The sequence below is a fragment of the Engystomops pustulosus genome, chromosome 2, assembly GCF_040894005.1.
Source record: "Engystomops pustulosus chromosome 2, aEngPut4.maternal, whole genome shotgun sequence".
Taxonomy (NCBI): domain Eukaryota; kingdom Metazoa; phylum Chordata; class Amphibia; order Anura; family Leptodactylidae; genus Engystomops; species Engystomops pustulosus.
Genome location: NC_092412.1, coordinates 29,444,050 through 29,471,397, shown reverse-complemented (window position 1 = coordinate 29,471,397; position 27,348 = coordinate 29,444,050). Strand labels below are relative to the sequence as shown.

The following is a 27,348-nucleotide window of genomic DNA, read 5'->3' as shown; positions in this document are numbered from 1 at the left end:
CTCTCCATTGCAGAGCGGGTAATAGCTGGGAAGCTATCAGAAGAAACCATGTGCAGGCGGTCCTCTACTTAAGAACACCCGACTTACAGACGACCCCTAGTTACAATCGGACCTCTGGATGTTGGTAATTTGCTGTACTTTAGTCCTAGGCTATAATAATCAGCTGTAACAGTTATCACAGGTGTCTGTAATGAAGCTTTATTATTAATCCTGGTTCTAATGACAACCCAACATTTGTAAAATCCAATTGTCATAGAGACGAAATTTTTTTTTGTCACAGTTACAATTATAAAATCTATAGTTCCGACTTACATACAAATTCAACTTAAGAACAAACCTACAGAACCTATCCTGTATGTAACAACAATCTCATTTTGTTATCTGTACAAAAATTTTAAAAAGTAATTTCATTTTGTATGTTTTTTTTTTGTATTTATTTTGTGTTTTTTTTATTTATGAATTTTACATTTAACACATTTCAGATTTTAGGTTTGATCATTTTTTCTAGTACGGTTTTTTGTATTTTATGCTTTTCTTAGGCCTCATGTCATGCTCTTGGGCTACATTGACACGGCCGTATGGTGGACGTATATACGGGCAGCGTATATATGCCATATATACATCCTCCATAGATGGCAATGGGCGCACCGCCCTGTACGGGAGCAGTGCGGTGCAGCACACGTGCACCACTGTACCGTTCTGTAGCCGGGAGAAAGATAGGACATGTCCTATCTTTCCCCGTAATACGGCGCCGTGCTACGGTACAGCGGGCACATCGTCGTGTGAATGTAGCCTTAGTTGTAGAGGGTGGTAGTATGTAACCGACTTTTATGGTTCCTGGTGTATTATATTTAAAGGGGTATTCCAGGAATCAGCATAATTCATATACAAGTGGGCACTCAAAATATAAGCTAATGTGTAATTAGTTGTTATTTAAAATTTTGCTCCCCTTAGCAGAAAATGCTGATGACATAGACTGTAATGAAGAATTAAAATGCTACCGGCCCTTTAATCAGTCCGTTGATTTCCTCCGCGCGGTCCGTCGCAGAACAGAGGCCGCTGGTCACATGTCCACATCACATGTCCTGCAGCTGCCTGGGCAGGTCATGTGATCACCACTAGGTTTGGCTGTAGTCGGTTGGTTGCAGTGCATCCAGTGTGGTCAGTGTTTTGGTGATGGCAGTTACACATCATTACTATGGTAACAGAGCAAGAAAACCTGTTATATCATCACTGGGAGCAGAGCCCCAAATGTAGTACTTTGCAGCACTTTGCAATATGGAACCACAGGGACTCTCTATATGAGAACCAATGGATACAAGATTCAAGTTAAAGGAGTTTCCTGGGCAAAATTATTCATAACCTATCCATAGAAAGGGCCCTCAGTGTAAGATTGGGTATGGTCAAACACCCAGCACCCCCACAGATCAGATTTTCTCAGCAGCTCCATTCTCTGTTTAGTGGTCAGACCTGGTTACTGCAGATGAGCTCCCATTGATGTGTAGGGGAGCTAAGTTGCTGTTCACCCACTACACAGAAGATGACCCCTCCGCATAATTGCCTGGATTTTGGCGTGTGCCATCACCCATACCCCCCTTCCCACTCCACTAGATAGATGCCGTAAGCATGATGCATGAGTCTAATTGGCAGAAGCTAGTTTGGAAGTGATATAAATAGCACAAAACTCTGTGAGTTGTCTACAAGTAAAATAACTAATATATCTGTAGTCAATGTGACACCTTGGCAAACGCCATTAATTAAACACAAGAGGATAGAAGCAGAATGGAACGTATTACGCTGAGGAAGCAATTCATTGACTTTAATGTAGAATGCAGCTTTATATCAATCATGACTATGATTACAAGAAGGAGAAATGGATCTTCTAATTAAGTTCTAAGACAGTGCGTAATAGCCAACTTTTACAATCAAGGTTAGGATTAGGGCCCTGCTCTTCCTAACTAGAGCAGGGCCCAAGAAACTTTAAATTAATTAATAGAAAAAGTGAATATAAAAGCCCTACAATATACAGGCAGTCCCGTGGTTACATATAGGTTTGTTCTTAAGTTGAATTTGTATGTAAGTCGGAACTGTATACTTTATTATTGTAATCCCAGCCAAATTTTTTTGATCTCTGTGACAATTGGATTTTAAAAATGTTGGGTTGTCATAAGAATCAGGATTAACACTAAAGCTTCATTACAGACGCCTGTAATAACTGTTACAGCTGATCATTGTAGCCTAAGGAAAAAGTAGAGTAAATTACAAACATCCACAGGTCCATTTGTAACTAGGGGTCATCTGTAAGTCGGGTGTTCCTAAGTAGGGGATCGCCTGTATATAATTTTTTTAGAGAGAAAATTGCCTCTTTCTCCACCTGACGGATCTTTTCCTCCTCCTCCACTGATCAAAACTAACATTTATTCTGAATTCATTGTTAAATCCATCTTCTTACCTCTTTCTACCTTTCCTGTTTACATGTTTTCCTGCTTTTTATTTATTTCTTTTTCTTCGCGGATGGATTTATTGATTGTTGTTGATAAACTGAATCTGGAATGCTACATGTAATTATTTTACTTTTTTACTTCATCAGACATGTAAATTGATGATGCATTTATTTGAAAAACAACACCATCTTGAAAGACAAAACTGACTTTTGGATGGATGAAAGTTGAGGATGCAGAAGTTATTAAAACCAAATGTAACACAATACCAGAATGTCCTACAAAAGTTCTAAAAGTTCTAAAGTTCTAAAATGGCGCAATTCAGGGTGAACACCCTGGAGTATTATAAATAGTATTATAGTATTATATAATATATAGTATATAGTATTATATATAGTATTATAAATCAAGCACACAGACATACTGGTGTGTGCCCCCTCTGGCAGGATCTGTTCTTCTTTTAGCTTCTCAAGACCTTGTTTTCACAAAATAAAGTTTTAAAAATTATGCAAATGACCACCTGAGGGACTCTGGGCTCCATAGATGTCACTGGAGCCTCTCAGGCTCATTTGCATAATTTTTAAAAGCTTTATTTCTTAAAAACAAAGACATAAGACGCTACAAGAACAGCAGACCTGCCAGAGGGGGTGCACAACAGTGTGTCAGTGTGCTTGGTTTACAATCCTTCATCCTGGTGGTAGATTCCCTTTAACGACCTGACTTTTTTTTTTTTTTTTTTTTATGCCCCTCACCTTCAATAATCCATAAGTTTTGTATTATTTTGTGTATGCAGCTTTATGATGGCTTGTTCTCTGTGTAACACAATGTACTTTCTAGTGTCAGTATTTTATATTCCACTCTGTGTACTGGAAATCAGGAAAATAATTTCTAATTGGTCAAATCACTTTTTGTGCCATTTTCAGTTTTTTTTTTTCACTGTAAGCTCCAAATGATACCTCTAAATTATTCTTTGGGTCGGTATGATAATGGGGAGTGAAAAATGGGAATGAAAAAGAAAAAAAAGGGCCCGTCATTAAGGGGTTAAAAGGGGTAGGATAATAGTTCTCATTTGAGAGTGATTATTATTCTTAAGAGAAAAAACGTTCACATAGTTAATTAACGTTGCAATATCTCTCGTTGTGACCGGCTGACAGATTTGCATAGAACATTGCTGTAAATTGTATTATTGGCAGGCGTTTTAGATGGATTGTATGTTTTTTAATTGAAGTCATTACTCACCGCACTCATTGTGTGAAGTCGCATTTATTAATTGGTTAATTTCACATTACCATGTTTGTTTTTAATTAACTCCCTTGCCCTATTACTTTTCTTAACACCTCCTCAATAATGGAGAATACCCTAGAGGCCGGCATCGGGCGCAAATATCATTATAATGCAGTGTATTGCAATATGTCATCCGCTGGGATAATACAGTATGTACCGTCCACTGGGGAGTTTTATTTAAGAGGAATAATAAAGTTTTTATCAAGTCATAAGTGTCAAGTCATAAGTGTACATTGCTGCCAAATGATACATCACCCGGGCAGTCCGGGTTACGTAAAAGATGGGTTCTTTAGGTTTGTCTTTAAGTTGAATTTGTATGTAAGTCAGATCTCATATGTTTTATAATTGTAACTCCAGAAAAAACTAATTTTTATCCCTGTGACAATTGGATTTTCACAATTTTTTGCCGTCACTGGAAAATGATTATCAATAAAGCTTCATTACAGACACTTTACAGCTGATCATTGCAGCCTGGGAGTAAAGTAGCATCCAGAGAGCTTCACCAGAGGTCACAGTGGTCGGAGAGGTTCGTCTGTAACTAGGGGTCGTCTGTAAGTCAGGTGTTCTTAAAGTACCATTTGAAACAAACATACCTTGAGAATTCTCTAGCTACACTGATGCAGGATCATATCTTGGTTAATCCCTGAGCGGAGTGGTTTTGCTGAAAAAACAATTATAACATTCAGGACCTTGGGAAAGCTGGGTCAGGCTGGCTGCCTAGATAAACACATTAGACACGGAGCTTGTAATTACAAAGGGAGGTTAGTGAAGACATGACTAATAAACCGGAGCTGGATCACTCATACACAGCAGCTGGGGAATGGTGCAGAAATTGATTATTCTGCCTTCGGGCACAACCCAGGGATTACATCATCCTCTCCTGCAGAGAATAACTCACATGCTAGGAGAAGCGCTGAACTAGCCATAGAAGCAACAGAGCTTCATTATCATAATGTTATATCTCTTTTATCAGCAAAACCACTCAGCACAAATAGGACATACATGGGAATGCATGGGACCGCATTCCGGACGTATATATGGCTGTATATACGCCCATTTTTATTCGGCCGTGTGCATTGGGGCCTAAATTGGGGACCTCCTGTATATGTGCATACTACAACACCTGTGATAGTTGCAATTAAATCTACAAAAAGAACTTACCTCAACTTGTCCATATCTTCCTTTGAAGAGAACCTATCACCCAATACAAACTTCTAAGTGGATTTCTTAAAATCCATTCAGCCGTTCAAAAGATATGGCTCCTAACGTTAGGCTTCCTGCACACAATTGTTGCTTTTCTATGTTTGCAATCTCTGTGTTTTACAGAAAGTTAATGTGATTGAACCATCCACTTAAACATCTAAAAAACCTAGTATAACCATGTGCATTCATTTTTTTAAAGCCCCATTGACGTCTACTGGGCTGTCTGAGTCACAAATTGAATCAAAATATAACATGTGCAACACCCGTGCCAACGTATAGGCAAGGGAGTAGTTGCGAATAAGGCCCTCAACTGTCAGGATCCATCTAGGGAGTCACCTCACCCAAGGGATAATGCAGGGAGATCTCAGGTAATTAGCAGCTGTAGATTTTGCATGAACAGGAAATAGTTAAGTGGGTGTGAGTTATTGACCAATGAGTTGCTGCAGGGAGGAGCACGGGGTCTTGTCTTTGAGCACATGCTTTTTATCACTAGGTCCAGTCCAGACCTCATGCTCCTTCTCAGGAGCCTACCAGCAGCCCAGACCACGCTTTTTTTCATCGCGTTTCCCGAATTTTTCCGATTTGCACCCAATTGCCCTGGGATTTTTGGCGCACGCAATCGGATTGTGGCGCACGCAATCGGATTGTGGCGCTTTGGCGCTGGCATGCATGCAACAGAAATCAGGGGGCGTGGCTGTCGGGAAACCTCACGGATTTGGAAAAATCGCGGTATTTAAAAAAAAAAAGTGTCGCTTGACACACACTTACCTGCACCAAGAAATAGAAGGTGACCTCCAGTGGACCTCGGTGCAGCAGCGACACCTAGTGGATATCGGCGGACGGACCTTAGTGAATCCCGGACAGACCCGAATAAGCGTCGGAGAACCCACCGCTGGTAAGTAAATCTGCCCCACAGCCCACAGTGTTCAGTAAACCTTCAGTACTGACACTTAATCTAATCCCAGGGCCAGAGTCGGAGACTTCAATCCAGAGCTGCAGCTTCAACAGTTTGGACACAGCTCCATCTCAATTATCCCAGTCTGCATCTACTATCAGGCTGGTGCACTATTCCTGAGGACCACTCTCCACAACCACTCCCTTACCAGAATCTGCTGTTGATCGTACTGGCCCGTTGCTGCTACCCGTTGTTCAATAAAGAACTATGAGTTAATTTGCACAACATTGCCTCCGTCTGATCCCTGCATATGGCTGTTACCACCACAGGCTTCCCCATCTGTTACCCAGGGACCTATCTTACAGACACTCAGGGGTTGCCCCAGGGCGAGCCAGTACATCGGCCTCTCCATCCATATTTCTTGCACACACCACCTGCTGGAGACCTGCCAGGCTGTAGGACAGCCCTCTAGTGCCCATACCAAGCACCGTGGCATCAGCGTGCCCTAGGCCACAATCGCCAGCCACTCCGGTATTCTGCAGCCCAGCTACCTCCAGGCCCCGAGAGAAGGCTAGGCCATGATGGGGGATGTTGCACATGTCCTGATGTTTTTCCTCACAGGCACTAATCTTGGTGCTGAGGAATCCTCAGGTGTGTGTATGAACCCATAGCAATGCATGGAGCTGTAAGACAGCAGCAAGAACCTCAGCAGTATCACCTGCATAGTCCCAGCTTTATAGAGAGTAATACCCAGCTTTCCTAAGTATTCACTAGCCTTCGTGCTATTTAGGCTGCATATAAGTAACAAGACTCTCATCTTCAGTCTGGTAGAAAGACACCGGAGAAGTAAAGCTGTTACTAAGGGGAACTTTGTAACCTGATTCTTTACAAACGAAGCCAAGAAACAAAATCTTAATGAAGTATTTACTAGCAAATTGTTCACACACAGAGATAAAAAATTATCTGAATAACAGTAACTCTTTAAGTTTGTAAATATTCTAATTTTTATCTAGGGAGATGCAGGCTGCTCTATTGGTTGGCTCCTTGGAATTTTCCAGAGGCTGAATCCTAAACTCTATAATTATAAGCTCTGACCTGATGATCAGTTCCCACCCCTGAACAAAAGGGAAGTTTATCTGTAGAACCAGCCATTGTATGACATTGTGGTCAGTCGGTGAAATAGGAAACTGCACAGTGCGCCAAATTTTGGCGCACGCAATCGGCTTTTGGCTCATCGGCACACAGCAGAAATTGGTGGGCGGGCCGTCAGACAACCCAATGGATTCGGACAAACCGCGGAATTTAAAAAAGGATTTGTGTCACAAGATAAAGCACTCACATGCACCGGGACGAAGAAGGTGAACTCCAGCGGACCTCAGCGCAGCAGCGACACATGCAGGAAATTGGACGCACGATCTTAGTGAATTGCCACGGACCTGAATCCTCGTTAGACAATGCATCGCTGGATCGCGACGGGAAAGGGGAAAGTAAATCTGCCCCATAGTGGGGTCATGGTATAGAGAATGGAAACACAAGTGGTAATTTCACTGGTCTAGTTTTTTTTACTTTATTCTTCATTAACTCTAACCAAATATCATTGTAATCATATAATGACAGAAACAAGCAAATTATGATAATTGTCAAGTATAAACAGACCCTTAATGGGTGCAGGGCCAGAGTCAGTGCCTAGGGAAGTGTGAGCTGTAAATAGGGCCCTGAGCACACTCAGCTTTCAGCTCTTGTAAAAAACGTCATATTTTTATTTTCTTGTAAAATTAAAGAAATTTTAACATGTCCTATCTTACAGCTGCTTTAAACATTGGGGCAGATTTACTTACCCGGCCCATTTGCGATCCAGCGGAGCGTTCTCTGCGGTGGATTCGGGTCTTCCGGCAATTCACTAAGGTAGTTCCTCCGACGTCCACCAGGTGGCGCTGCTGCGCTGAAGTCCGCCGAGGCCCGCCGGAATGCACTGAAGTTCACCGGCCTATTCCCGGTAAAGATAAACGCAAGTCCCGCGACACTTTTTTTTTTTAAAATGTGGCTGTTTTTCCGAATCCGTCGGGTTTTCGTTCGGCCACACCCCCGATTTCCGTCACGTGCATGCTAGCGCCGATGCGCCACAATCCAATCGCGTGCGCCAAAATCCCAAGGCAATACAGGGAAAATCGGATATATTGAAATATTGAAAATATTTGGGTAACACGTCGGGAAAACGCGAATCAGGCCCTTAGTAAATGACCCGCACTGAGTTCAAGCAGCTCTCAGTGAGAAAATGGTGCAGGAATGGTAGCCGTAGCAGAAGCATTACTGGGAGAAGCTGGAAGGGACCCCCTTCTCCTAAAAAAGAAAAAAAATAACATATTTCTACACTCCTACATGTTTGTACAATCACACACATTTATAGACTCATGCACATATATATATATATATATATATATATACATTTATACACATGTACATAAAATAAACACACATCTTGTACAGACATACAATATATATAAATCAGAGGCGTAACAACAGCCGTAGCAGCAGCTATGGGGCCCGCATTGCACAGAGGCCCAGGATAGACGGCAGAACCAAAATGTATCACTGCCATTCTCCACTGGTAACGGCACCAGATCCACCTATAGAGCCATCCACCTGTGCCAGTCAGCCACCCTCCAACTCGCTTGCACAGCCGCCAAAACTCCCACAGACGCCTGCCCTCCTTCCTGACGGCACAGCCGGCCGCGCTTCCCCGGCTCAACAGCACTGCCATCCGTTCTCCCCCAGCCTGGCGACACAGCCACCCGAACATTCACCCCCAACTTCCCCCCAGAGTCCCAAATGCCCCTACTGGCCAACCACACTGACTCCAGAATGGCAGCCCAACAGCATGAACTCCCGAACACCCGCTCGTCAACGCTGTCCTCCGAAATTCTGCCAGATGGTACAGCTACCTGTCTGCTGGCACCATCCTTTCCTCGGACAAAAAAAAGCATCTTTATGTATTCATATGTATCTGTGTGTGTGTACTAGTATATGAAATATAGTATGTGTGTAGTACTTTAGTTAGTAAATGAGCCCCTATGTGTGTGTGTATATAATATAAATGTGCGTATATATCAGTGTATAAATGTGTGTGTATATGAGTGCGTAAATATGTGTGATCGTATTAGCGTGTATATACAAATAGGTATATATGTTTATAAGTGCTAGGGGACCCCATATAGAAATCCACTATGGGGCCCAAGCTCTCCTAGTTATGCCCCTGCACCCAATATACACACATGTATACAGTGTTAACATACCTTATACACACATGTACTACATATACACATATACAATATCAGTACAATATCATATATAGTGCACATTTTCTATTCTGTATTCTTTAGTGTGTAGGGCAGATGGGGTGTCTGGTCCGCGTGACACTGAGGGCCCCGTAGCATCTGTTATGGGCTCCTACCTCTGTAGTACGCCCCTGCTCAGTGATACATGAGGACATTTGTAGTATGTACAGAAGAAGCTGCAGATTAATCTGCCTCTCTTTAAAGGGAATCTATCAGTACAAATTAACACCCTAATGTAATAATAATGTTATGTAGAGCTTGTTGTGCATAGCCCACACACAAGTTTGTTTTTACTAACAGGGAACCACTCTGCCCCCCTATCTATGCAATTTCTTTACTGGCTAAAATCCAGCTGGCGCATGCACGGATCGGAGTACTGATGCCAGCTGTCTTGTGAGAATCCTTACTGCGCATGCACCAGCTTGATTACAGAGAAAGACACAGATAATGGGATGAACGGCTCAGTGCCAGCATTGATGAGGGGCAGAGTGGCTCCAGATGGCAGTAATGCACTACAGCATCATTTCTGTTTCAATAGGAATTGATTATTTTGAAGGAAAGAGCTTGAGGTTACACCAAACGGAGTTATGTGTGGACTGTATACAATGAGACCAATGTTGATAGAGCGTTGCTAAGGAGGACTTTACTACAGTCTCTTTTTATTTAAAGGAAACCTACCTCTTAAAAGTGGTAGGTTTATACACATATACATGGCACCAGCTCAGGGTGAGCTGGTGCCAGAGCATATTTTTGTTAAGGGAACAAAGCCCCTATCTTAGAATTATAAGTTATATTAACTTATAACTCGGCGCACCGCACTTGGGCTCGCCGCACCATGCGCGCGCCCGTGCGTGCGCCGGAATCTGAAGTGCAGGAGAGCCGGTGACGTCACCGAGCTCTCCGGCACACGCGCGCCTGCGCAACTTAGCACGGCCTGTTTCCCCGTGCTAAGTTGCGCAGGCGCGCGTGTGCCGGAGAGCTCGGTGACGTCACCTCCTGCACTTCAGAACCCGGCGCACGCATATTTATTAAATAAAGAACATTATGCATATCTTTTATATGACTCCCCTATTCAATATAGTGCTTATTAAGAATCCTTGGCAGGGGTGCCAAAAAAAAGTGTACATACCTGTTATAAGTATATAACATCACATGGTCTGAGGATGCCATTGTTTGGCTGAAACTGGAGCTGTGACCCCTGGCAAATGCTGAAAACTGTATGACTACTGCGACACTGAGACCAGACACTCGGCAGGGTAAGTAGACTTTTTTTTAATCATTTCTGTCTCGGCCCCCAGGGGCATTTTCAGGATTGATGGAAAACCCCTTAAAATTTTTAAAATGTCAAAGCTCTGCAGCAAAAGAACAGTTGTTCATCATGTAATATGTAACATTGTTGTAAAAGAATTCTGAAATATACAGTAAATCCTATTTTTATGTAAATTCCATGTTTCCCACTTGTACTCCGTATGGCTTCAGTATTATAAATCTTTCAGTAACTGAGTCTATTAGCTACTAAACACCTTTCATCTACAAGACATCCTGCAGCGAGGAGGCGAGTGATAATCAGTTCCTCGGTAATTACAGACTTGTTATCTTAGAAATTCTATACCAAAAGTCTCAAAGTTCTTTCTCCATCCTTTCTCCAAGGCTAATGCGGAAGGGTCGCGCAAATTTCTTCTGCCTGGACCCATTATCTATTGTGAAACGTCCACCTTTTTTGATATGCTGCTCCACTTTTTCGTAATATGGCCACTTGATGTTATGACCCTTTTTTGGAACATGATCAGCACATAAAGTGCCCATTTCAAATATTAAATAAGGAGCATGGGGAATGTGGGGGACAACCTGCTAGGCTCGAAGTATTAGCTTACGCTTCTGGGACTCTTTTTGGGGGGAGTTTTCCAAAATCACCTTGCAGAGCTGGCAAGTATAAATTAAAGACCCTATGCTAGGTAGTATCCTTATACTATAGTATAAAGACCCTATACTAGGTAGTATCCTTATACTATAGTATACAGACCCTATACTAGGTAGTATCCTTATACTATAGTATACAGACCCTATACTAGGTAGTATCTATATACTATAGTATACAGACCCTATACTAGGTAGTATCTATATACTATAGTATACAGACCCTATACTAGGTAGTATCCTTATACTATAGTATACAGACCCTATACTAGGTAGTATCCTTATACTATAGTATACAGACCCTATACTAGGTAGTATCCTTATACTATAGTATACAGACCCTATACTAGGTAGTATCTATATACTATAGTATAAAGACCCTATACTAGGTAGTATCTATATACTATAGCAGTGGTGGCGAACCTATGGCACGGGTGCCAGAGGCGGCACTCGGAGCCCTTTCTGTGGGCACCCGGGCCATTGCCCCAGCACACCAGACAGAACTCAAAGGAACTTCCTGCAGTTCCAAGCAACTTTAAAGATGCTGCTTTTGGTCATATTTTCATACTTATTTTGCTTCTTGGGACTGTAGGAAGAGGGAGAATGTATAAAAAAGGGCTGACTTATCTTTGGAGGACCTTCTGCTGGCTCCACAATTCTCTGTGCAAAGAGGGACACTGGAAAGAAGCTAAAATGATACAATGTTTCAATTTTTCTACTGTGTTGCTGTCCTCAGGAGGCCACTATGATTGAAAGTTGTTGCAGAACAGGGAGCAATAAGGTAATGCTTTAATTTTTGGTTGGCACCTCGCGATAAATAAGGGCGGTTTTGGGTTGCTTTTTGGGCACTCGGCTGCTAAAAGGTTCGCCATCACTGTACTATAGTATAAAGACCCTATACTAGGTAGTATCTATATACTATAGTATAAAGACCCTATACTAGGTAGTATCTATATACTATAGTATAAAGACCCTATACTAGGTAGTATCTATATACTATAGTATAAAGACCCTATACTAGGTAGTATCTATATACTATAGTATAAAGACCCTAAACTAGGTAGTATCTATATATTATAGTATAAAGACCATATACTAGGTAATATCTATATAATAGTATAAAGACTGTATACTAGGTAGTATCTATATAATAGTATAAAGACCGTATACAAGGTAGTATCTATATACTATAGTATAAAGACCCTAAACTAGGTAGTATCTATATATTATCGTATAAAGACTAGAGATGAGCGAACACTAAAATGCTCGGGTACTCGTTATTCGAGACGAACTTTTCCCGATGCTCGAGTGCTCGTCTCGAATAACGAACCCCATTGAAGTCAATGGGAGACTCGAGCATTTTTCAAGGGGACCAAGGCTCTGCACAGGGAAGCTTGGCCAAACACCTGGGAACCTCAGAAAAGGATGGAAACACCACGGAAATGGACAGGAAACAGCAGGGGCAGCATGCATGGATGCCTCTGAGGCTGCATAATCGCAACATTATGCCAAAATTATGGGCAACAGCATAGCCATGACAGAGTGACAGAATGAAGCTAGATAGCATCTAAAACATCCAATAATTGACCCTGACACTATAGGGGACGGCATGCAGAGGCAGCGGCAGCAGGCTAGAGAGTGTCATGGCGACATACCCTAAATGGACTCAGGCTTCAAACCAATGGGTGGCAGAGAGGAACCAAAGGAGGTGAGCAAGAAGCGCTCAAATAATATCGGTACATGATAAAAGTTTGCCAGTATATTTTGTGGATTACACAGCAGGGTGGCGACAAAGTTAACATGGAAGCCATGAAAACAACCCAAAATTCTGCCTGACACAGCTCGTTTGATAAGGGGACCATGTATGGAGGCAGTGAACTAGTAGTAGATTAAAGGTGCTGCAGTTAAAACTATGTTAGTTGGATCTTGGCATGGAGCTGGCGCTCCGCTGCCAGGCGAGCTTTCGCCAATCCAAGCCCCTGTCTATAGGCTACTCCCCAAACAGCACTTCTAAGAACCTTTTGTATAAGATCAAGTGTAGTAGCGTTCTTATAAGTTTAGGATATGGCGGGTGAGGGGAATGTAAACAGCTGCGCAAGAAGCGCTGAAATAATATCGGTTAATCATAAAAGTTTGCCAGTATATTTTGTGGATAACACAGCAGGGTGGCGACAAAGTTAACAACTTTGATGTGGAATCCATGAAAACAACCCAAATTTCTGCCTGACACACCTCGTTTGATAAGGGGAGGATGTATGGAGGCAGCTATATGGACGACTTTTGGAGGTAGCAATGGAGACAACGTGTGGAGGCTGCTATGGAGACAATTTAATTTGGATAGTGCCTGTATGTGGCAGTCCCAAAAAGTTTTCAAACCAGAGGAGCAGGTAGGTGTCCCTCCAGAAAAATGGAATAGATTGAGTGCCTGTATGTGGCAGTCCCAAAAATGTTTCAAACCAGAGGAGCAGGTAGGTGGCCCTCCAGTAAAATGGAATAGATTGAGTGCCTGTATGTGGCAGTCCCAAAAAGTTTTCAAACCAGAGGAGCAGGTAGGTGTCCCTCCAGAAAAATGGAATAGATTGAGTGCCTGTATGTGGCAGTCCCAAAAATGTTTCAAACCAGAGGAGCAGGTAGGTGGCCCTCCAGTAAAATGGAATAGATTGAGTGCCTGTATGTGGCAGTCCCAAAAAGTTTTCAAACCAGAGGAGCAGGTAGGTGTCCCTCCAGAAAAATGGAATAGATTGAGTGCCTGTATGTGGCAGTCCCAAAAAGTTTTCAAACCAGAGGAGCAGGTAGGTGGCCCTCCAGTAAAATGGAATAGATTGAGTGCCTGTATGTGGCAGTCCCAAAAAGTTTTCAAACCAGAGGAGCAGGTAGGTGTCCCTCCAGAAAAATGGAATAGATTGAGTGCCTGTATGTGGCAGTCCCAAAAATGTTTCAAACCAGAGGAGCAGGTAGGTGGCCCTCCAGTAAAATGGAATAGATTGAGTGCCTGTATGTGGCAGTCCCAAAAAGTTTTCAAACCAGAGGAGCAGGTAGGTGTCCCTCCAGAAAAATGGAATAGATTGAGTGCCTGTATGTGGCAGTCCCAAAAATGTATCAAACCAGAGGAGCAGGTAGGTGGCCCTCCAGTAAAATGGAATAGATTGAGTGCCTGTATGTGGCAGTCCCAAAAATTTTTTAAAACAGAGGACCGGGTAGGTGGCCCTCCAGAAAAATGGAATAGATTGAGTGCCTGTATGTGGCACTCACAAAAATTGTTTCAAACAGAGGACCGGGTAGGTGGCCCTCCAGAAAAATTAAATGCATAAAGTACTATAGCAAGAGCCAGTGGGCCCTGTCAAAAAATAGCCAGTTTCCTCTGCTTTACTGTACAAAGAGGAGGAGAAGGAGGAAAATGAGGAGGAGGAGGAGTGGATCAATTATTCAGGTTGAGCTTCCTTCACCTGGTGGAGATTGGAAATTCTGAGAAATCCATGCTTTATTCATCTTAATAAGCGTCAGCCTGTCAGCGCTGTCAGTCGACAGGCGTGTACGCTTATCGGTGATGATGCCACCAGCTGCACTGAAAACCCGCTCGGACAAGACGCTAGCGGCAGGGCAGGCAAGAACCTCCAAGGCGTACAGCGCCAGTTCGTGCCACATGTCCAGCTTTGAAACCCAGTAGTTGTAGGGAGCTGTGTGATCATTTAGGACGATGGTATGGTCAGCTACGTACTCCCTCACCATCTTTCTGTAAAGATCAGCCCTACTCTGCCGAGACTGGGGACAGGTGACAGTGTCTTGCTGGGGTGACATAAAGCTGGCAAAAGCCTTGTAAAGCGTACCCTTGCCAGTGCTGGACAAGCTGCCTGCTCGCCTACTCTCCCTCGCTACTTGTCCCGCAGAACTACGCACTCTGCCGCTAGCGCTGTCAGAAGGGAAATACTGTTTCAGCTTGTGCACCAGGGCCTGCTGGTATTCATGCATTCTCACACTCCTTTCCTCTGCAGGGATGAGAGTGGAAAGATTTTGCTTGTACCGTGGGTCCAGGAGAGTGAACACCCAGTAATCGGTGCTGGAATAAATTCTTTGAACGCGAGGGTCACGGGATAGGCAGCCTAGCATGAAATCTGCCATATGCGCCAGAGTACCAACGCGTAAGAATTCACTCCCCTCACTGGCCTGACTGTCCATTTCCTCCTCCTCCACCTCCACCTCCTCCGATATGTGCTGAGAAACAGACCTAAGGGTGCTTTGGCTATCAACAAGGGAATCTTCTTCCCCCGTCTCTTGTGACGAGCGCAAAGCTTCCGACTTCATGCTGATCAGAAAGTTTTTCAACAGGCCAAGCAGCGGGATGGTGAGGCTGATGATGGCGGCATCGCCACTGACCATCTGTGTTGACTCCTCAAAGTTACTCAGCACCTGACAGATATCAGACATCCACGTCCACTCCTCATTGTAGACTTGAGGAAGCTGACTGACCTGACTACCACTTCTGGTGGAAGTTGACATCTGGCAGTCTACAATCGCTCTGCGCTGCTGGTAAACTCTGGATAACATGGTCAGTGTTGTATTCCACCTCGTGGGCACGTCGCACAACAGTCGGTGAGCGGGCAGTTGGAGGCGGCGCTGCGCTGCCCTGAGAGTGGCAGCATCTGGGCTGGACTTCCTGAGATGCGCACAGATGCGGCGCACCTTCGTGAGCAAATCAGACAGATTGGGGTATGTCTTGAGGAAACGCTGAACTATCAGATTTAACACATGGGCCAGGCATGGCACATGTGTCAGTCTGCCGAGTTGCAGAGCCGCCACCAGGTTACGGCCGTTGTCACACACAACCATGCCTGGCTTCAGGTTCAGCGGTGCCAGCCACAGATCAGTCTGCGCCGTGATGCCCTGTAATAGCTCTTGGGCGGTGTGCCTTTTGTCGCCTAGGCTCAGCAGTTTGAGCACCGCCTGCTGTCGCTTAGCGACGGCACTGCTGCTGTGCCTAGAGCTACCGACTGATGGCGCCGTGCCCACGGATGGTAGTTCGGAGGAGGAGGTGGAGGAGGGGTGGGAGGAGGAGGAGGCATAGTAGGCCTGAAACACCTGGACCGAGGTAGGCCCCGCAATCCTCGGTGTTGGCAGTATATGACCAGCCCCAGGGTCAGACTCGGTCCCAGCCTCCACCAAGTTAACCCAATGTGCCGTCAGCGATATATAGTGGCCCTGCCCGGCAGCACTCGTCCACGTGTCCGTGGTCAGGTGGACCTTGTCAGAAACGGCGTTGGTCAGGGCACGGGTGATGTTGTCTGACACGTGCTGGTGCAGGGCTGGGACGGCACATCGGGAAAAGTAGTGGCGGCTGGGGACCGAATACCGAGGGGCGGCCGCCGCCATGAGGTTGCGAAAGGCCTCGGTCTCTACTAGCCTATAGGGCAGCATCTCCAGGCTAAGCAATCTGGAGATGTGCACATTAAGGGCTTGGGCGTGCGGGTGGGTTGCACTATATTTGCGTTTCCGCTCCAGCGTCTGGGGTATGGAGAGCTGAACGCTGGTGGATGCTGTGGAGGATCGTGGAGGCGACGATGGGGTTTTTGTGGCAGGGTCCTGGGCAGGGGGCTGACTATCAGCTGACACAGGGGAAGGAGCAGTGGTGTGCACGGCCGGAGGTGAACGGGCTTGTTGCCACTGAGTGGGGTGTTTAGCATTCATATGCCTGCGCATACTGGTGGTAGTTAAGCTAGTAGTGGTGGAACCCCTGCTGAGCCTGGTTTGGCAAATGTTGCACACAACAGTCCGTCGGTCATCCGGTGTTTCCTTAAAGAACCTCCAGACTTCTGAAGATCTAGCCCTCGCCGCAAGAGCCCTCACCACGGGAGCTTCACTAGTTGACACATTTGGCGCTGATGCACCAGCTCTGGCCCTGCCTCTCCGTCTGGCCCCACCACTGCCTCTTCCAACCTGTTCTGGTCGAGGACTCTCCTCCGTCTCAGAAGCACTGTGTTCACCCGGCCTCTCAACCCAGCTTGGGTCTGTCACCTCATCATCCTCCGATCCCTCAGTCTGCTCCCCCCTCGGACTTCCTGCCCTGACAACAACTTCCCCACTGTCTGACAACCGTGTCTCCTCATCGTCGGACACCTCTTTACACACTTCCACTACGTCAAGAAGGTCATCATCACCCACAGACTGTGACTGGTGGAAAACCTGGGCATCGGAAAATTGCTCAGCAGCAACCGGACAAGTGGTTTGTGACTGTGGGAAGGGTCCAGAAAACAGTTCCTCAGAGTATGCCGGTTCAAATGCCAAATTTTCCTGGGAGGGGGCAGACTGGGGGGGAGGAGGCTGAGGTGCAGGAGCTGGAGGAGTGGCGATTTCGGTGACATGGGTGGACTGCGTGGAAGACTGACTGGTGGACAAATTGCTCGAAGCATTGTCAGCAATCCACGACATCACCTGTTCGCACTGTTCTGGCCTCAACAGTGCTCTACCACGAGTCCCAGTAACTTCAGACATGAACCTAGGGAGTGTAGCTCTGCGGCGTTCCCCTGCTCCCTCATAAGCAGGTGGTGTCTCACCCCGCCCAGGACCACGGCCTCTGACCCCTGCAGTAGTTGGACGCCCACGTCCCCGCCCTCGTCCTCTACCCCTAGCCCTCGGGTTAAACATTTTTAAAATGAGAGTTATAACTTTAATTTTTTTTTAACTTTTTTTTGTGTTTTTTGTTTTTTTTTGTGTTTTTTGTTTTTTTTTGTTTTTTTTGTTTTTTTTTGTGTTTTTGAGTTTTTAAAACCAAACGATGCTATCCTATTGCTATGGCTATTTTCTAGCCAAGTATGAAAGCACACTACTATGCCAGATGAGATGACACTGAGTTATTAAACAAAATAAACGTAAAATAAAAAAGGACAAATGGCAGACTGTGCCTAATTGAAATCCAACCCCTACTAAATTTTCCCACTTCGGTCTTTGCTATGGATATGTGCGTCACTAAGCGCAAAACACAGCGGTCGCAAGTCTCACTACAAATTGCTCAGAATTGGCTAGTACATGCACTGCAGCAAGTACAGCCACCAGCAGATCAACCAGAAATCAAATATATAGAACGCTACTGTAGGCGTAAGTAAGCTGTTTGGATTCTCCTATGGCTATTTTCTAGCCAAGTATCAAAGCACACTACTATGCCAGATGAGATGACACTGAGTTAGTGCCTAATTGAAATCCAACCCCTACTAAATTTTCCCACTTCGGTCTTTGCTATGGATATGTGCGTCACTAAGCGCAGAACACAGCGGTCGCAAGTCTCACTACAAATTGCTCAGAATTGGCTAGTACATGCACTGCAGCAAGTACAGCCACCAGCAGATCAACCAGAAATCAAATATATAGAACGCTACTGTAGGCGTAAGCCGTTTGGATTCTCCTTTGGCTATTTTCTAGCCAAGTATGAAAGCACACTACTATGCCAGATGAGATGACGCTGAGTTATTAAACAAAATAAACGTAAAATAAAAAAGGACAAATGGCAGACTGTGCCTAATTGAAATCCAAAACCTACTAAATTTTCCCACTTCGGTCTTTGCAATGGATATGTGCGTCACTAAGCGCAAAACACAGCGGTCGCAAGTCTCACTACAAATTGCTGACAATTGGCTAGTAGATGCACTGCAGCAAGTACAGCCACCAGCAGATCAACCAGAAATCAAATATATAACGCTACTGTAGGCGTAAGCCCTTTGGATTCTCCTATGGCTATTTTCTAGCCAAGTATGAAAGCACACTACTATGCCAGATGAGATGACGCTGAGTTATTAAACAAAATAAACGTAAAATAAAAAAGGACAAATGGCAGACTGTGCCTAATTGAAATCCAACCCCTACTAAATTTTCCCACTTTGGTGTTTGAGGTGGATATGTGTGCCACTAAGAGCTAAACACAACGGTAGCAAGTCCCCCTGCTAATTCCTCACAAAATGGTACTAGATGCAAATAAAAAAAAAAAAAGTAGAACGTTATTGTAACCCTAAGAAGGGCTGTTGGGTTCTTGTAGAATCACTCCTGCCTAACAGTAATCTACTAGCACCCTAACGCTTTCCCTGACCAGCAGCAGCTCTCTCCCTAGCGGCATCCAGACACAGAATGATCCGAGCAGCGCGGGCAGCGGCTAGTCTATCCCAGGGTCACCTGATCTGGCCAGCCAACCACTGCTATCGACGTGTAAGGGTACCACGTCATGCTGGGTGGAGTGCAGAGTCTCCTGGCTTGTGATTGGCTCTGTTTCTGGCCGCCAAAAAGCAAAACGGCGGGAGCTGCCATTTTCTCGAGCGGGCGAAGTATTCGTCCGAGCAACGAGCAGTTTCGAGTACGCTAATGCTCGACCGAGCATCAAGCTCGGACGAGCATGTTCGCTCATCTCTAATAAAGACCATATACTAGGTAGTATCTATATAATAGTATAAAGACCCTATAATAGGTAGTATCTATATATTATAGTGTAAAGACGACTTTTTTACGACACTTTGAGGGATATTTATCAGGACCTCTGCGCACTGCCACTGGCGCAGAGGCCTTGAAATAATCGCAAATGCTAGCTTATTGCTAGCTTTTGCGATTATTTGCCCCGATCCGCCACCTTTACGCCAGTGGGGCGTGAAGGGGCGTGAAGGGGGGGCGTGGCCGGCCGAGAGGAGGGCACGGCCGGACGGGAGTGGGCCGTCGCGGGGGGTTACTGTCCCTGCGCACTTGCTGCTGCCGGCGCCAGAGTATGATAAATATCCCCCTTTCTCTTTATTCTTTGGGTCACTACAATCACAGGAATACCAAATTAGGTTTTAATAGATTTTTAATTTTTTTTTAGCCCTTTAACCCCTTAAGGACGCAGGGTTTTTCGGCTCATTTCTCGCTCTCCAACTTCAAGAATCCATAACTTTTTCATTTTTACGTGTACAGACCTGTGTGAGGGCTTATTTTGTGCGTAACAAATTTTACTTTCCTGTAATGTTATTTATTTTAACATGCCTTGTACTGCGAAGCTGAAAAAAAATTCCAAATGTGGAAAAATTGAAAAAAAAACGCACGTGTCAGGTTCTTGTGGGCTCAGTTTTTACGACTTTCACTCTTCGCTCCAAATAACACGCCTACTTTATTCTTTGGTTCGGTACGATCGCGCTGATACCAAATTTATATAGGTTTTATTGTGTTTTAATACATTTTCAAAAATGAAACGAATGTGTACAAAAAAGAAAAATATTTTTTTGCCATCTTCTGACGCTAATAACTTTTTCATACTTTGGCGCACGGAGATGTGTGAGGGGTAATTTTTTGCGAAATGAGGCGACGTTTTCATTTCTACCATTTTGAGGTCTGTGCGACATTTTGATCATTTTTTATTTAATTTTTTATTTTATGTAAAAAGGTGTAAAAGTCGCATTTCGGACATTTGGGCGCCATTTCCCGCCTTGGAGGTCACCACCGCCCGTAACCGTTTTTATATTTTGATAGATCGGGCATTTTGGGACGCGGCGATACCTAATATGTTTGTGATTTTTACTGTTTATTATGTTTTATATCCGTTCTAGGGAAAGGGGGGTGATTTGAACTTTTAATATTTTATTAATTTTTTTATTTTTTAAACTTTTTTTTTTATTTATTTTTTTCACTATTTTTTAGACCATCTAGGGTACATTAACCCTAGATAGTCAGATCGCTCCTACCATATACTGCAATACTTCTGTATTGCAATATATGGCATTTTTGCAGCACATTCACTACAATGAGCCACTGGCTCATTGTAACGAATCTGCAGATGCCAGATAGTCTCGGGTCAAACGAAGACCCGAGGCTACCATGGCAACCGATCGCCGCCCCCCGATGATGTTCGGGGGCGTGGCGATCGTAATAAAGATGGCAGCGCCCGCGCGCCGCCGTCTTTTAAACGCCGCCGGCGACTTTGCCGGTGGCGTTGAAAGGGTTAATAGCCGCGATCGGTGCAAGCAGTGGGGGTTTGCTGCAATATGCAACAACCCCCACCTCTGTATGAAGAGGACTCAGCCCGTGAGCCCTCTTCATACATCCCTTATACCTCTGCGCCGTAGAGCTACGGCGCAGAGCGTTAAGGGGTTAATAAATATTCTTATGGTCTATTTTCTGTCTGGGATTTTGTTTTTCAAAAAGTTCCAAAAAAGTCTCAAAATGCAGAAAAGTCTCAGCACATATGCCAGCCGGGGACTGGAGTAACTATGAGACTTTTTATGAGACTTTTTGCAAAAGTCTCAATTCATGAATGTGGCTTTGAAGAGGTGTATGTAATCCTGTGAGACTATTTAGCAGTGAAAAGACTCAAAAACCCTTAATGTGACTACTTTGAGACTTTTTTATGCCAAAAAAGCCCAGGAAAACCAATGATTAATAACCTCCATTATCTGTGTTTTGTGATTAAATTGTAAATTTCTACGCCTCTACCATTTTGGTCTAGGTGCATCTGTTTGGATACTCTGTATATTATCCCCCATGATGCATATTTTTATGAGTTAATTCATTTTTAGTGGGCTTATATATAGTGGCATGTTATAACTGTTATTGTCCCTGTATATTTATACCTTTGTCGTGGGGAGTCACTGCTCCACGCTGCAGAGCTTCTTGTATCCCCACTCTCCTTTGTAAGTCTGTAATGTAATGTTATTTAGACTTGCTCTCCATATATTACTCTTTCTATTTTGGAATCATGAATAAAGCGTGTTACATTTTTTTATATGTCTCCTGTTTATTTTCACTAGCTCTCATTTATTGTTGGCTGAATTACTCTGGCATAGACCCTGGGCTGCAGCCTGTGACCAGGGTACCAGCCTTCTGAGAAAGAGGGGGACAGCTAGTCCTTACCTCAGTGTAGAACCCTTCTTCTGCCAGGTAGGATTTTGGAGAAGTCAGTCCTATGATTTGCCTGTATTGTTTTGCACCTGAATTTTTTCAGTAACGAAGGAAACTGTTCCCAGCAAACCCTGACTCTCTTTACTTATTTCCCATTGGGGTGCACCAGGTCTTCCAGAGAGCAGCAACATGTGGTGACACCTTGATGGTGCTTGGTGGACACAGCATAGCTTTGGGGCTTCCTCTAACCATGTCCTTCACAGGTTAACATCAAAAGCTGAGAACAGGTCTGTGAAGAGAGTGGAAGTGCTGAGGGAAAGCAGAAAAGTTGGCCTGACCCCATCCACTCTTCACCATGTCTTTCTATTTCCCTTTATATCTGTCATGGTCACGGGTACCCCTGCGGTCAATATCCTGGGTTGCAGGCGCAGCCGTGTACCTTACTGTGCCCCTGGAGCCTGCCTGCACATTGACTCACATCTTCCAGCTCCAGCGGCGGTCTACTCGCTCCCCTCATTCCGGCGCACGCGTTCCTGTCTCCTAGGGCAAACGCACTCTGTGAGATTTGAAGGGCCAGTGTGCCGATAATTGGCGCTGGCTGGCCACCTGCCAAGATAAATTCCTGCCCATTCCAGTGTCCTCTGCTGGATCGTTGTGCTTTTATGCCGAAGAGAAAGCTTTGTTCCATGCCCTTTGCGATTATCCTTATTTCCCGTTGTGACCTTGATTCCCGATTGTGACTCCAGTTCCCTGCTGCCTGTCCTGATCTACCGCTACATTCCCGACTCTGATCCTGTGCTGCCTGTCTCGACCTCCCACCTGTCCCCGACCACAAGTTTGCCTGACAATTCTGGACATCGCCTTTGTCTGCTGCCACCACGGACAAAGTTGCGCCTGTGGAATGACCCGGTGGTACCCACGACGGAGCAAGTCCAACTCGCTTTGCTGCGAGCTCTGGTGAAAACCGGGTACTACTTAGACTCCGGTTCCAGGTGTCAGCTTAAGTCATCATCCGCGGTGGTCCAGAGGATCCACTACCTCTGATCCTGACAATACCCAGCTATAACCTTGATCATAATGGACATCAGATATGTCAAATATAATCATGAATACCCCCAGAATAAACTTTCATTGGTGTCTATGTAAAATGTTTTCAACAATCACTAAAATGCACATTTGACATTTGAAAAGCTGATTTTATTTTATTAATATTGGTATTACCTTTAAGCGGAATATGCAGCAGTTATGTAGTCATCCAGAGATGTGCAACACAGTAAGTGGCTCTTCTAAAAGCCACAGAACGTCAATCTAAAGGACAATTTACAAAGGACTCTACGCTGAAGCGAGACATAAAATAATTAGTCATTAGAGGTAATCATCTCCTGGAAAATAATTAGTGCACGAATTGTACTTTTTGAAAACCAGACAAACAGTAGACGGATGAATTGTATGATCATGAAAGTACAAGAGAATTTTCTCTTAAACAAAGAGTAGACCTCTCACCGTGTGGCTCGACTCCACTGCCATCACCATCCATTGTTTCCATCAGCATGGAGATACCACGAGCGCTAAATCTGCTCTATTATCTATGCATAGCCTAGGTCGGGCACAATTTGTAGGTCTCACGATATCTCAGATTTTATTGTTTCAAAGTATCTAAATGATTTTCTTTATTAACCTCTTAATGACCAGGTCCTTTTTTGTTTTTGGGGTTTTTCATTTTTCGCTCCAAAAATCTGATAATAAATTTATTTAGTTTTATTGTATTTTTATGCATTTATAAAACTGAAAATATTGGGGTAAATTTCTTTTAGGTTTTTATATATATTTACTATTTTTTATACCTCCAAGGGCACTTTAACCCTTGGGTGCCCGATCTCTTCTACTATATAGTACATATAGCATCTTTGCTAGTGATCTCTTAGAGACAGGCCTGGGAGTTTAGTATAGATTCCCGGCTGTCATAGTAACAGAATTTCTGCAGCACTCAAGGTTCTTAAGAGCACAGAGGCCTCCATAACCCTAAATGGCCACCCTGCCAAACTAAGCAATTGTGGGAGAAGAGCCTTGGTAAGAGAGGTAAAGAAGAACCCCAAGACCACTATGACTGAGCTCCAGAGATGCAGTAGGGAGATTGGAGAAAGTTCCACAAAGTCCCCTATCACTGCAGCCTCCACCAGTTGGGGACGGAAGCTTCTCCTCAGTACAAGACATATGAAAGCCACATACAGTGTGCAAAACACATGAAGGACTCAGTAGTGACACATGATGGTGGTAGCATCATGCTATGGGGGCAGAGACAGGACCACTGGGTGTAATGGAAGGAAAGAGGAATGTGGCCAAGTACAGAGATGTCCTGGATGAAAACCTCTTCCAGCGCTCTGGACCTCAGACTGGGCTGAAGGTTCATCTTTCAACAAGACAATGACCCTAAGCCCACAGCTAAAATAACAAAGCAGTGGCTTCAGAACATCTCTGTGACCAATTCCTGACTGGCCCAGCCAGAGCCCGGACCTAAACCCAACGGAGCATCTCTGGAGAGACTTGAAAATGAAAAGGCGTTTGACAGGGTAAACTGGGAATATTTATTTGCAGTACACCAAAAGTATGGTCTGAAAGGCTGTATCTTTATGGCAATAAAGGCTCTCTACTCTTTCCCATCTGCCACAGTATTTGTTAATGGAGTTCGTTCCTGTGCATTCACCTTATCCAATGGAACGAGGCAAGGGTGTCCGCTATCACCCATCGTACAAGATAAATAACACGAAAACACAAATCCTACCGGTCAATATTCACAAAAACTTGTTGAGGAATCTAAAACGGAAATATGAACTGGATTGGAGAAACAGCAAAATCTAAAATATCTGGGAATAGACCTGACATAACCAGTAAGTAAATTATACCTAACAAACCATTTACCACTTTATAACTAATGTTAATGTAGAACCGGGAAAAATACTGGAATAAAATATATTCTATCATGGTTTGGCCGAGTAGCAGTTTAGATGATACTCCCGATATGTATCTATGTGCGCTAAGTACAATCCCTATCCCAGAATCTTTTTTTGTCAAAACAAAAATGCAATTTAACAAATTCATATGACAGGGCAAACACCCTCGAATAGCATTTAAGACACTATCCAAAAACAAAAATACAGGAGGTCTAGGTCTCCCCGACCTAAAAGATTATCATTATGCAACTATACAAGACCAGTCACAATTTCGGTGGAATTAATCCCCCGATATAATCTGGAGCGATATCGAAAAAAGCTACCAGCAAAACATTCACCTTAGGAATAGAATTCTGACCCATACATGGAGGATTAAAGGGGTATTCCCATCTGGGCATTTACATTTAATTTAATTCATTTGCCATATGTAAACATTTCTGCAATTGGATGTTATTAAAGAAAATGTTCCTGTGTGAAGATAATTTCTCATAAATGTAGTCATGTTGTCCCTTTAGAAACGAGATGGCTTCCTCAGATACGACCACCTCACATTTTGGCAGCAGTGGCCAGACCTGCGCTAGTGAGCCCTGCCTGACCCCCTGGGTTCAGCAATCATTACCCCAGGAGGGCATACAATGGGACATACAGTAACTCCCGGAAATTTCATATACACAAACCTTCTGTTTCTTTGGGCAATCCCTCCAGCAGAGGTGGCCGTATCCAAGAAATTAGTCTTGTTTCTAAGAGACCATATCACTGCATTTATGAGAAATGATCTTCACACAGGTAAATTTTTTTTAATAACCTCTAATTGCAGATATGTTTATATACGGCAGATTAATGAAACATACTGTGAATGCCCAGACGAGAATACCCCTTTAAACCTCCTCCTTCCAAACTAATAACAATACAGGCTACCGAAAGAGCCTGGGAAAAGCTTAGTTTATTACAAACAGAAGGAGAGGAGATCCCCCTCCCAATAAATCCCGATCAACTTTTTGGAACTGACAATTCCAAATATGAACTTAACCACTTCGTACGTTAATGGAATACATTCCATTAATGAAATACTTACCAATGGAAAACACTCTCCCTACAATATTCTCATGGAAAAGTTTTTTTCTCCCCAATGCCGATTTTTTCAAATACATGAGAATACGCAGCTTTTTAAACACTATTCCCACCCCCCATCCAGCGGTAAACTCTAAGATTATACAAAAACTACAAACATCATTGGGCATAAAGAAAGGAATGTCATTTTTCTATGATCTATTAGAAAACAAAAAAACCTTCTCTAAACTTCCTTACATGATCAAATGGGAATCAGATGTTAACGCAGCCTTCTCAGAGGAGCAATGGACTGAGGCTATTCAAGTAGCAAATACACAAATGCACTACTCGTCAAGAGGCATTGGCCAAAACTCGCATGAGATGATATTTTACCCCCTCCCGCTTAAACAAGATATACCCCTCAACATCACCGCTATGTTGGAGAAGATGTGGAAGTAGTAGGGGTAGGAGTGTACAATGGCAGCAACCGGTGATTGGCTGCTGCCATTGTACGGGGGGGGGGGGGGGATTCCCAAGTGATGACCTTATATGGACAGTGACATCACCAGCGTCCTCCCTCCTGCTGAGAAACGTATCCTCTTAGCGGCTAGGGCTCCAGGATGCAATACGCTGCATCCGCTCCCCATAGCTATCTATGGCCTCCGCTGAGTGTATACGTTGTTCAGCAGGAGGGAGCAGGACCCTACCATTTTCAGGGAATTTGTCATATGGGAGGCAACATCTACATCTGCTAGTATATGTCAATGGGTAGACTTTCTGAGCTTTCCCAATGTATATGCCGAGCGTACACAAAAAACGTATACAAAAAATGTGAACCCAACCTTACTAAATATCTTTGTATTTTCAACAGATACTTCATCCCTGAGATCATGGCTTATCCAGATTTCCTCGTCCTGGCAGCAGACATATCCGGATGACTAAGATGTTGTCTGATACATTAATAATTGATTTGATTTATGATTCTGTTGAGGATTTTTATAACCTTTTAACAACAGCTCTGTAATCTTTTGGCTTTTTTGTGAAATAAGACATTTTGACCTGAAGATCAAATGTATGACTCACAGCACTGAAAAATTATTTTGTGGTGATAATTGTTTATAGTGTCTTACAAGGAACATATTTCAGGATATGCTATTAAATTCAGCCATAATATATCAAACTAACCCTTTCCGTCTTTAGCCTTTTCCAATTTTTGTACTTAGTTTGTTGTTGTTATTATTTCTAAGGCTACATTCACACGACCGTATGGAGGACGTATATACGGCCGACGTATATACGGCCGATATACGTCCTCCATAGACGGCAATGGGTGCACGGCGCCCTACGGGAGCGGTACGGTGCAGCACACATGCGGCACCGTACCGCTCCGTACCCGGAAAAAAGATAGGACCTGTCCTATCTTTACCCATAATACG

General features: G+C 44.0%; 1 long non-coding RNA gene across 1 annotated transcript; it reads left to right on the top strand.

Moving 5' to 3' along the window:
- Positions 1–10,138: 10,138 nt before the first annotated feature.
- LOC140116441 (uncharacterized) lies at positions 10,139–27,008 on the top strand. Its single transcript, XR_011852754.1, has 2 exons — positions 10,139–10,414; positions 26,784–27,008. It is a non-coding gene; the product is annotated as an uncharacterized lncRNA (long non-coding RNA).
- The last annotated feature ends 340 nt before the right edge of the window (positions 27,009–27,348 follow it).